The sequence below is a fragment of the Hyperolius riggenbachi genome, chromosome 6 (genome assembly GCF_040937935.1).
Source record: "Hyperolius riggenbachi isolate aHypRig1 chromosome 6, aHypRig1.pri, whole genome shotgun sequence".
Classification (NCBI taxonomy): domain Eukaryota; kingdom Metazoa; phylum Chordata; class Amphibia; order Anura; family Hyperoliidae; genus Hyperolius; species Hyperolius riggenbachi.
Window position 1 is genome coordinate 93,779,332 of NC_090651.1, and position 10,522 is coordinate 93,789,853.

A 10,522-nucleotide genomic window follows, 5' to 3' on the forward strand; every position below is an offset into this window, starting at 1 on the left:
TGACAGCTGGGGTGGGAGGAATGGAGGTGCGCACTTTGGTGTCTCAGCCTTGGGTGCCAGAGGTCCTTGTCCCAGCTTTGCCTCTGTCCCTCTTTCTTACTCATTTGTGTAAGAACGGAACAGAGGCGCCAACAGAATAAAAATAGTAACCAATTAAAACCAATTAAAATGTTGGTGGCGAGGGTGGACTCGTCTCCCCAACAAAAAACACAACCGCTGTGTATGTTACAACAATTTTAATCAATTTAGTAGGTACTCCAAAAATAACTGCAACGCGTTTCTCGGGTCTCAAGCCCGCTTCATCAGGCAAAAATGTAAACAGGAGTAACAGCGCAGTAGTGTGTGCTCGTGTAGCGTCTCTGGCAGAACCACTTCGGGTTCTGGCCGGTCAGAATGCGAAGTGGCCGGCTCATGCGGCCAAAGTAAGAAATGTGTATGAATGTCGGGCTTTGGCCGGCCAGAACGCGTTGTGACTTAACGTGGCCGGCCAAGTCCCAAAGCTCACCTCTCCCCACTGCTGCAGGCTCTCTGCAGTTCCCCGCTGTGTCCCTGTTATTGCTGCTGCTGCCGCCGCCTTCCCCGTAGTCGTCCTCCTCACCCCTCTCCTGCATGGACCCGGGGCTGGCCTGTATGCTGCCGGCTGCAGCCTCTGTTCTCTAACTTTTCCCCGCTCAGCCGCTCCATCTTTCCCCGCTCTGCTCAGCGCTCTTCAAGTAAGCGCCGCTGTCCCCGCTGTGTCTCTGGCTGCTGCCGCCTTCCCCCGAAGTCCTCCTCACCCCTCTCCTGCATGGACCCGGGGCTGGCCTGTATGCTGCCAGTGCTCCGACGCACCGGCTGCAGCTGATTCCACCTTTATTCTTAAAAACGCAAGCGCAATCGCCTTATTAAACGTTTTTGTACGCATTTTCCGATACCTTCCATTGAGGCGGAATCGCCCCGAAAATGGAACACGCACGGCTTTGCTAGCCGCACCGCGTACGACCCGCACTGATATGAACCTTCTCATAGACATTCATTGGCCACACGGTCGGGGGCGTTATTTTCAAATGATAATATGAAGGAAAATGAACCAGAATATAAAGGACCAGTGTGGTTTGAACTATAAAACAACGTATTTTTCTTATCAATTATTTATAGTATGCGTGACTAGGGGTGTGCTGGGGGCGTTATTAGGGGTGTGGCTTAAGTATCCCTCTTCCTGATCTCAAAAAGTTGGGAGGTATGCTGATCAATAATATACCTTTGAAACCACCAGCAAGCAAGAAAATACTTTATAATAATAACAATTTTCACAGTATTTTTTGATACATTTTTTTATTGAAAAATACATTCTCAGGTTTCCACGGCGTTCAATCAGTGATTGCGTTTTTCCACATGTGATTCTACACTTTCGTTTACGATTTTTTTGAATGCAGAGGAATTGTGCATATTGTGCAGCGAACAGCAAGCTGTCCAATTTAAAACTGTGGGGGGAAAAAAACGGATGTGAAGCAAAAATCATCCGACTCCTCAGTTTATGAAATAGTGACATAGTATTTTGGATGAAAAAAGACATACGTCCATCGAGCCTGCACCCTCACATATCCCTGTTGATCCAGAAGAAAGCCAAAAACCCTTATATGTGAAGAGAAGAACCGAGAGCCAAAATATAGTGTAGTAGGCAATGATAATGGGAAAATAAGGCAGAGTACAGTAATATACTCACAAACATGGGTTACCTCCAGGTAACCACTATATAAGCAGGTGAGGAGATTAGCCTGTCCTCACTCAGGATTAAGAAGTCGCTCTCTGTAGATAGGAAAAAGATGGGGTATCCCCCTCCACCAAAGGTGGATATTCAATATGACAAGGACAGAGGCGCCAAAAGAATAAAACCAATACTTAAAAATTTTAAAAAATTGCTGAGGAGGCAGTGGTGGACTTACCTCCAGCAAGCAGACACAACAGACTGTGTGTTTAGAACAAGATAAATTTATTGGTACACTCCGGGGGGCAGTCGCAACGCGTTTCGCAGGCAAAAGCCCGCTTCCTCAGGCAATAGTGAACGGAGTACACAACAGCATAAGGTCCGGGTAACACCTGGCGCCTCGTTATGTCATAACGAGGCGCCAGGTGTTACCCGGACCTTATGCTGTTGTGTACTCCGTTCACTATTGCCTGAGGAAGCGGGCTTTTGCCTGCGAAACGCGTTGCGACTGCCCCCCGGAGTGTACCAATAAATTTATCTTGTTCTAAACACACAGTCTGTTGTGTCTGCTTGCTGGAGGTAAGTCCACCACTGCCTCCTCAGCAATTTTTTAAAATTTTTAAGTATTGGTTTTATTCTTTTGGCGCCTCTGTCCTTGTCAAAAACCCTTATATAGCTAAGGAGCTGTGGGCCCCGATACGCGTTTTACATTGGGGCCCCCAAGCACTCTATACATAACAATTGATACAGCGCAACAAAACCTGCCAAGGCCTACTTCAGTGTCAGAGGTGCAAGAAGGGGATGGGGAACAGTGTGTTAATGATACCACTATTCTAAGCATCTATAGAAGTGATTATTACCAGCACAGGACCAAAAGAGAGCTAATAATGCAATTGAGGGAGGGCCCCTCTGCCCCAAGGGCCCTGAAGCGGTCGCAACCTCTGCACCCCCTATTGCTAAGCTCCTGCTTACAAGACATAGTCCAATTATTTCCAAAGGGGGAAAAAAATCCTTCCCGACTCCAGATGGCAATCAGATAAAATCCCTGGATCAACACCACCGGGAGTTACCTAGTAATTATAACCATGGATGTCTTTCAACACAAGGAAAGCATCTAAGCCCCCCTTAAAAACCTCCAACTCCAGTTACCTAAAATTGATCAGACGCCTCAACTCCTTAGTCTAATACTTACCAGGGCTGTGGAGTTGGTACATAAATCAACCGACTCCTCAGTTTATGAAACCTCCGACTCCATATACCCAAAAATTGCTCCGACTCCTCGACTCTGACTCCGCAGCCTTGGAAAAGCGCGATCACGGAACATGGATGCCACACACAATACAATTTTGTATATTTATTTTCAATACAAGAATTACAATTGTTTTTTCCGATTGAATGTACATTTGAAAAATTTGACCAACGTATCACAAATGTGTAAGATTTTTCATCAGTTATAAAAAAAAAGAAATGATTGGAAACTGAGAAAAATGTTTGGGTCCATAAATGAAAAAAATGACAGTCTATCCCACACCATTCAATCTTCTGAAAAAGTGTACATACATTTCCAACACCCCCATATTCTTGCTAAAAAAATCTTTTGATCGTTTTTATTTAATCACTGTAAAATTTGATCTTTCTATTGCATCATCTGTAGCCACCTCGACGTGGTTCAGACCAAAGGAAAACTAGCCATACAAGTATCAATTTTCCTAGCCAATTTAAAGGGACTTCGAGCAGTGCAAAAACTATGGAAAGATGCATATCATTTTAAAGCTCTCTTTCTCCTCTTTCCAATGATGTATAAACCGCCGCCCTACGCCTTTTAGTTTTCGCTATTTTCACGATTGAAATTGCTTTCGATCGCGAAAATAGAGAAAACTAAAAGGCGTAGGGTGACAATTTAGGGGTCATCAGAAAGAGGAGAAAGAGAGCTTTAAAATGATATCCATCTTTCCATAGTTACATTGTATTACACAGGGCGACTTTTTCTCAGTCAGCAGCTCCATTCAGCAGAATGCCACAGACCTTAATGCCTTGCCTACTGAGAGGAGCAGAGAAAGCAATCCCAATAAGACCATAATTATATATTTCTCCCTACAGGATTTTTTCCCCCTAATAGATGGAGCTTAAAGGGAACCTTAAAGGGAACCAGAGCTGAAAAAATAAAGATTTTATACATACCTGGAGCTTCCTCCAGCCCCATACGCGCTGAACGATCCCACGCCGCCGTCCTCCTCTCCCCGCATCTACGAGAGCTGGCTCCCCGCTGTTTCATCAGTCGGAGCCAGTCTAAGCGTAACAGAAGTGCGCTCTTTGCGTATCTCTGCAGCAGTGTAAGGAGAGATACGTAGAGGGCGCACTTCTCCTGCGTAGCTGGCTCCGATGACGTCAGCGACGGGAGCCGGTTCTCGTAGATGCGGGCAGCGGTGGATGGTGGCGTGGGATCGATCAGCGTGTATGGGGCTGGAGGAAGACCCAGGTATGTATAACTTCTTTTTTTCAGCTAGGGTACATCTTGTACCCTTTAAGGTGGCCATACACTGATTTGCCATCAGAACGACCAACAGATAGATCCCTCTCTGATCGAATCTGATCAGAGAGGGATCGTATGGCTGCCTTTACTGCAAACAGATTGTGAATCGATTTCAGCATGAAACCGATCACAGTCTGTACAGGTAATCCTGCGCTCACATGTATCTCCTCCACTCCGTGATAGTATTATACATAGAAAAAAGAGAAAACACAGAACATAGCATAATACTGTTTAAATGACCTATATCCTTTATACAGTCCCCAATGCCTTGCATGCACACATGAATCCACCAACGGCCAGTTGTCATACGCCCTCACCGTGTGGTACCATTTACCGTGCCACACCCAGCAAAAAGAGCCCTGTGCAATAAGCACTCAATCCACCTTGGAGAAAATGGTGAAAAGACAGGCACTTTCCACAGTGATTACACCATAAACAGGGTCTTGCAGGTCCTCACCCTCTACCGTGGCCGCCCAGGCACAGACAGCAATAAAAGCACAGACCCACAGGTTCGAATCACCTCCTCCTGTGTGTGAGTTCTTAACCGCCACCACTAGCCTCTCACCTTTTTGGCTGCTGCCCAAATTATAAGACAGCAACCACACTTATAACTTTTATCCCCGGCACTCTCCTCAGCGTTTCTTCAGCGGAATATTAATCTCCCAGCAAAAATGCTCATCCAACCTAATGACTGAAGGAGCTCAACATAGTGTAAAACTGTATTATTTATTAAAAGTTAAAAAGTAGTGCACTCACATCTCCCAGATAAAAACAGCGCATATCAACAAATGTAATCCAGCAAGCCGACTTGTCCAACGCCTCTAAGCTCCGCCCAACGCGTTTCGTACCTCCGTACTCATCAGGGGCTGGAGGCGTATGGGTAATCGGTGTTTTTATATCCACCATCCTAACTCGTTAGCCTGCCGGCGTTATGCCCATAAACAAAATGGCCGCTTGAATACTTCCGCCCTCCATGTTTCCCAGCAGTCTCTCACTGCTTCCTATCCCAGCATCATCTCCCCCAATAGAAAATGTCTACGTCAGACCAGGCGTGTCTCTAGTCCCATCACCAGCCTACAATGGCAGGGCTCCGGTCCGTCCCACCTCGGACGTCATGAGATTACGCCCCCCGGCATCATTCCGTAAACATGCGGAATCGGCTCATAGAATTAAACAAAGAGAGCCGATTCCCATACAGCGAACTGCAGCTAAACCTGAGGTGTCTTACCAGTTAAATAAAGATAATATAAAAAATATATAAAATATATAAAAATACAATAAATATAAAAGGGGGCCCGGGTATACAGTGTATACATACATATAAACCCTCGCCTCGAACCCCGTTGTGCACCCCCAATGCATAACAAACCATACAGATCACATAACAGCATAACTAGTACATAAATCAACTAACTGCACATTACCCAAATAACATGAATTATATGACAGCCTCCTATTCATAATAATCCCACTCAATACCCCAAGAAAGTAACACTGTACCTGACAGGTACATAATAATATGCACTGCGGGGAAAAAAGGGGTTGGGGGGGGGTGGAAAGGGGAGGGGAAAAGAAGGAACAGGGGGAAGGGGGGTTAGGTATAGAGGAGGGGTGGGTTGGGGGGGGGGGAAGAGAGGGGGGTTATTCCAATGCACCTGCAGTGGGACAAGGGGGAGTCTGCCAACCTAATATCTCCCACTTTAATCATCTGATATAAAACAATTGAGATCAAACTCAATATTAAGACCCCTTGGATACATGGTCTGCATTTCAAATATCCATCGTGACTCCAGCTTGGATAATTCCCTCATCCTATTGCAGCCCCTCCATTTCCATGGTAATTTCTCTATCCCACAGAACCGTAGACCCGTCGGATCCCTTGCATGCTTCTCAGAGAAGTGCTTAGATAAATTGTGTGCCTCATTACCTTTCTTAATGTTTCTTACATGTTCCCCTATGCGTTCCTTGAGTTTCCTTGTCGTCCTTCCTATATACTGGTACCCGCATGGACACCAACACAAATACACCACATGGTGCGTGTTACATGTGATACAGTCCCTAATTTTGTAATCTTTACCATTACTCCATCCCACAAACTGCTGACCCCTATATCCCTGCGCTTCCCTACACCCCACACAACTATGGCAGGGAAAGAAACCTTTGTTACCCAATAGATCTCCCCTGTGAACATTAGGGCCATCTATAAAGCTAGGAACTAATAACTGTTGCAAATTTTGTGCCTTTCTGTATATAAACCGTGGTTGTGCTGGTACTCTTGATCCCAAAACATTATCAGCCCTCAGTATATTCCAGTGTTTCTTAAACACTCGTTCCACCTCATCATATCTGGAATTGTAATCCAATAATATGGCATACTCAAATTTATTCACATCTTGTGTTCTACTCCTCCCATTCTGTAACATATGTCCCCTATCCATACTCTCAGTCGCTTCCCTAATCTGCACTAATCTGTCTCTATCGTAGCCTTTTTCAGCAAACCTATCAATTAGCATGTCTGTCTGCTCCCTAAAGTCAGTAATCTCTGAACAATTCCTTCTGATTCTGTACATTTGGCCTTTAGGTATATTGGTGAGCCAATTTCTATGATGGCAGCTAGAGTATGGGATATACCCATTTCTATCAGTCTTTTTGAAGTGTGTCCTCATCTGAAGTCTATCCAGTTTCCTATACAGGTCCAGGTCCAGGAAGCAAATTCTGTCTTGACTGTATTCCGCCGTGAGCCTAATTCCCCTATCATTGGAGTTAAGCCAGTGCAAATACTTTTCAAACTCCTCTGCACTATCACCCCAGATAATGCAGAGGTCATCTATGTACCGAAACCAGTTTTTTACTGGGCCGCTCCTACTATGTCTTAATACCTCTCTTTCCCATTTGTCCATAAAAATGTTCGCCAGACTGGGGGCGAACTTGGCCCCCATAGCACATCCCGTGATCTGTCTGTAGAAATCACCCGCATACCAAAAATAGTTGTGGAACAAAACGAATTCCAAAAGCCGCAAGATAAACAGAATTTGCTCCCTCTTAAGAGTTCCCTCATCCGCCAGGGCATGTTCAACCGCCTGTAACCCTAACTCATGGGGTATTATTGTATACAATGATGCCACGTCGGCGGTCACTAGTAGGTCACCCTCTCTCAATCGCAGCTTCTCTGCCTCCTGGATCATCTGTTTCGTATCGTCAATCAAGTGTGAAAGTTTTCGTACTATTGGCTGCAAAAATTTGTCAATATATTCTCCTACCCGTTGATTAAGGGATTCTATCCCACTTATTATGGGCCTTCCCGGGGGTTTCTCTAGATTTTTATGAATTTTTGGATTTTGATAGATGACCGGAATTTTTGGGGCGTCAATCATAAGGTATTTGAACTCTACATCATTGATTATATTGGCCTCCAAACCCCCTTTTAAAATGGTTCTTAATTTATCTTTATACTTTTTTGTGGGATCCCCCCTCAATTTCTCATAAGTTGATACATCACCAACTATTCTATCCAGTTCTTCCACATATTGTTCTTTACTCATGACGACCACCCCACCCCCCTTATCCGCTGGTCTCACCAATAAATCTTTCCTTTCTGCCAGTCTTAGAGCTGTCACAAGCTCGCCATCTTTTCTCTGATCATCTAACTTCTCTAAATCTGCCACTATGAGACGTTTGAAAGTTTCAACAGTACTTCCAGTGCTGCTACCTCCTGGGTTAAACAGTGACCTATTGCGCAGACCTGTATGTACATACTCCGTCGCTGCATTATTCTTATTGATAGCATCCCCCTTTGATATAAAATATTTTTTAACATTCAGTTTCCTCACAAATTTTTGGATATTAATATATGTCCCAAACTTGTTCAATCCTTGCCTCGGGGCATATTTGAGACCTTTATCTAGAATAGCCACTTCCTCAGGTTTCAATTCAATCTGGCTGATATTAAAGATACCCTTTCCTTTTACCTTCTTCTTTTTTCCTCTCCCCCCTCTGCACCCTCTTCTATTCCTCGCTTTCGTCCCCCCCCGCCCGGGTCCAACTCCCCCTCCCCCACCCGCTGCCTCCTCATCTCGTCCCATATCTTCCCAAAAAAATCATCCCCAACCTCATTCAAAGGGTCATATCGGTTCTGTGTTAACACCTGCTCTGAGTTGTTATATTGCATGCTTTGCGGTTTCCATTCCCGTTTGGGTCTCTGGAAACTGGTGGGCGGCCTGTACCCTGGGGTTCTGGGTGTTTCAAACTGGTTTCGCCATCCCCCACTCCCACCATAATGGCTATCCCTCTGATGTCCTGCTCCCCTGTTAGTTCTACCGTACTTGGTGTAATGGGGTCTAGGACTATCTCCCCACCTCTGTCCCAATCCTGGGGGCCTATATTGTACCTGTCTGGGTATAGCCCCTCCTCCCCCCTGTGTGACATGATCATATGGACGATACTCACCCAGAGACGTCACCTCAGCACCACCTGTATTAGCTGCTGCTTTCTCTATTCTTTCCTTCCTTCTTAACTGGTCAACCTGCCACCTATAGGCCTGTTTATTCTTATAGTCCTGCCAATCCCGTTGAAAACGGCCAACTTTTGTCTCACCAACTTCCTTGTCCACCCTCACCAGATTCTTAACCATCTCCTCTGTACGCTGTCTAAAATCACTATTCTCCTTAAAAACCTCCAGTTTAGTTTTCTGCTCCTCTATCTCATTTTTAATCCTCTCCGCTCTTGTATTTTTTCGCTTTAATAGGATTTTCAACAAATTAATTCCACACTCATTCAAGAATTCTCCTAATTCCCTATCATTTTCCTCTCCTTCCTCACCATCATTCACCGTTATATCCCATCTGAAGCGCTTGGGGATAATACCCTCCTTGATTGATTTTTTCAGGCTAGCCATATCCCACCAGGTATTGATTTCTTTGTGCATCAAAGTGTGCATGTTCCTAAAACAAATTTCTACATTCCCATTCTGTGGGTTACTCTCTTTGGTAAAAATAGTATCTAAATCTATTTGTCCTCTGTTAAATACATTAAACAATTCCATAGTGAGTGTGCTGCACTTCCAACTATGCTTCAATTTCAGACAAAAAATACAACAAAAAAGTGCGCTCACTCACTCCTGGTATCCCAGATACAAAATATGTGCAAATTTACAAAAAATGCAAATCACTTAGTTCATCATGTCACATGTCCATGGATCGCAGAATCAGTCACCAAGCATATAGTGTGTAATCCAAAGTCTGTACAGGTAATCCTGCGCTCACATGTATCTCCTCCACTCCGTGATAGTATTATACATAGAAAAAAGAGAAAACACAGAACATAGCATAATACTGTTTAAATGACCTATATCCTTTATACAGTCCCCAATGCCTTGCATGCACACATGAATCCACCAACGGCCAGTTGTCATACGCCCTCACCGTGTGGTACCATTTACCGTGCCACACCCAGCAAAAAGAGCCCTGTGCAATAAGCACTCAATCCACCTTGGAGAAAATGGTGAAAAGACAGGCACTTTCCACAGTGATTACACCATAAACAGGGTCTTGCAGGTCCTCACCCTCTACCGTGGCCGCCCAGGCACAGACAGCAATAAAAGCACAGACCCACAGGTTCGAATCACCTCCTCCTGTGTGTGAGTTCTTAACCGCCACCACTAGCCTCTCACCTTTTCGGCTGCTGCCCAAATTATAAGACAGCAACCACACTTATAACTTTTATCCCCGGCACTCTCCTCAGCGTTTCTTCAGCGGAATATTAATCTCCCAGCAAAAATGCTCATCCAACCTAATGACTAAAGGAGCTCAACATAGTGTAAAACTGTATTATTTATTAAAAGTTAAAAAGTAGTGCACTCACATCTCCCAGATAAAAACAGCGCATATCAACAAATGTAATCCAGCAAGCCGACTTGTCCAACGCCTCTAAGCTCCGCCCAACGCGTTTCGTACCTCCGTACTCATCAGGGGCTGGAGGCGTATGGGTAATCGGTGTTTTTATATCCACCATCCTAACTCGTTAGCCTGCCGGCGTTATGCCCATAAACAAAATGGCCGCTTGAATACTTCCGCCCTCCATGTTTCCCAGCAGTCTCTCACTGCTTCCTATCCCAGCATCATCTCCCCCAATAGAAAATGTCTACGTCAGACCAGGCGTGTCTCTAGTCCCATCACCAGCCTACAATGGCAGGGCTCCGGTCCGTCCCACCTCGGACGTCATGAGATTCCGCCCCCCGGTGACTGATTCTGCGATCCATGGACATGTGACATGATGAACTAAGTGATTTGCATTTTTTGTAAATT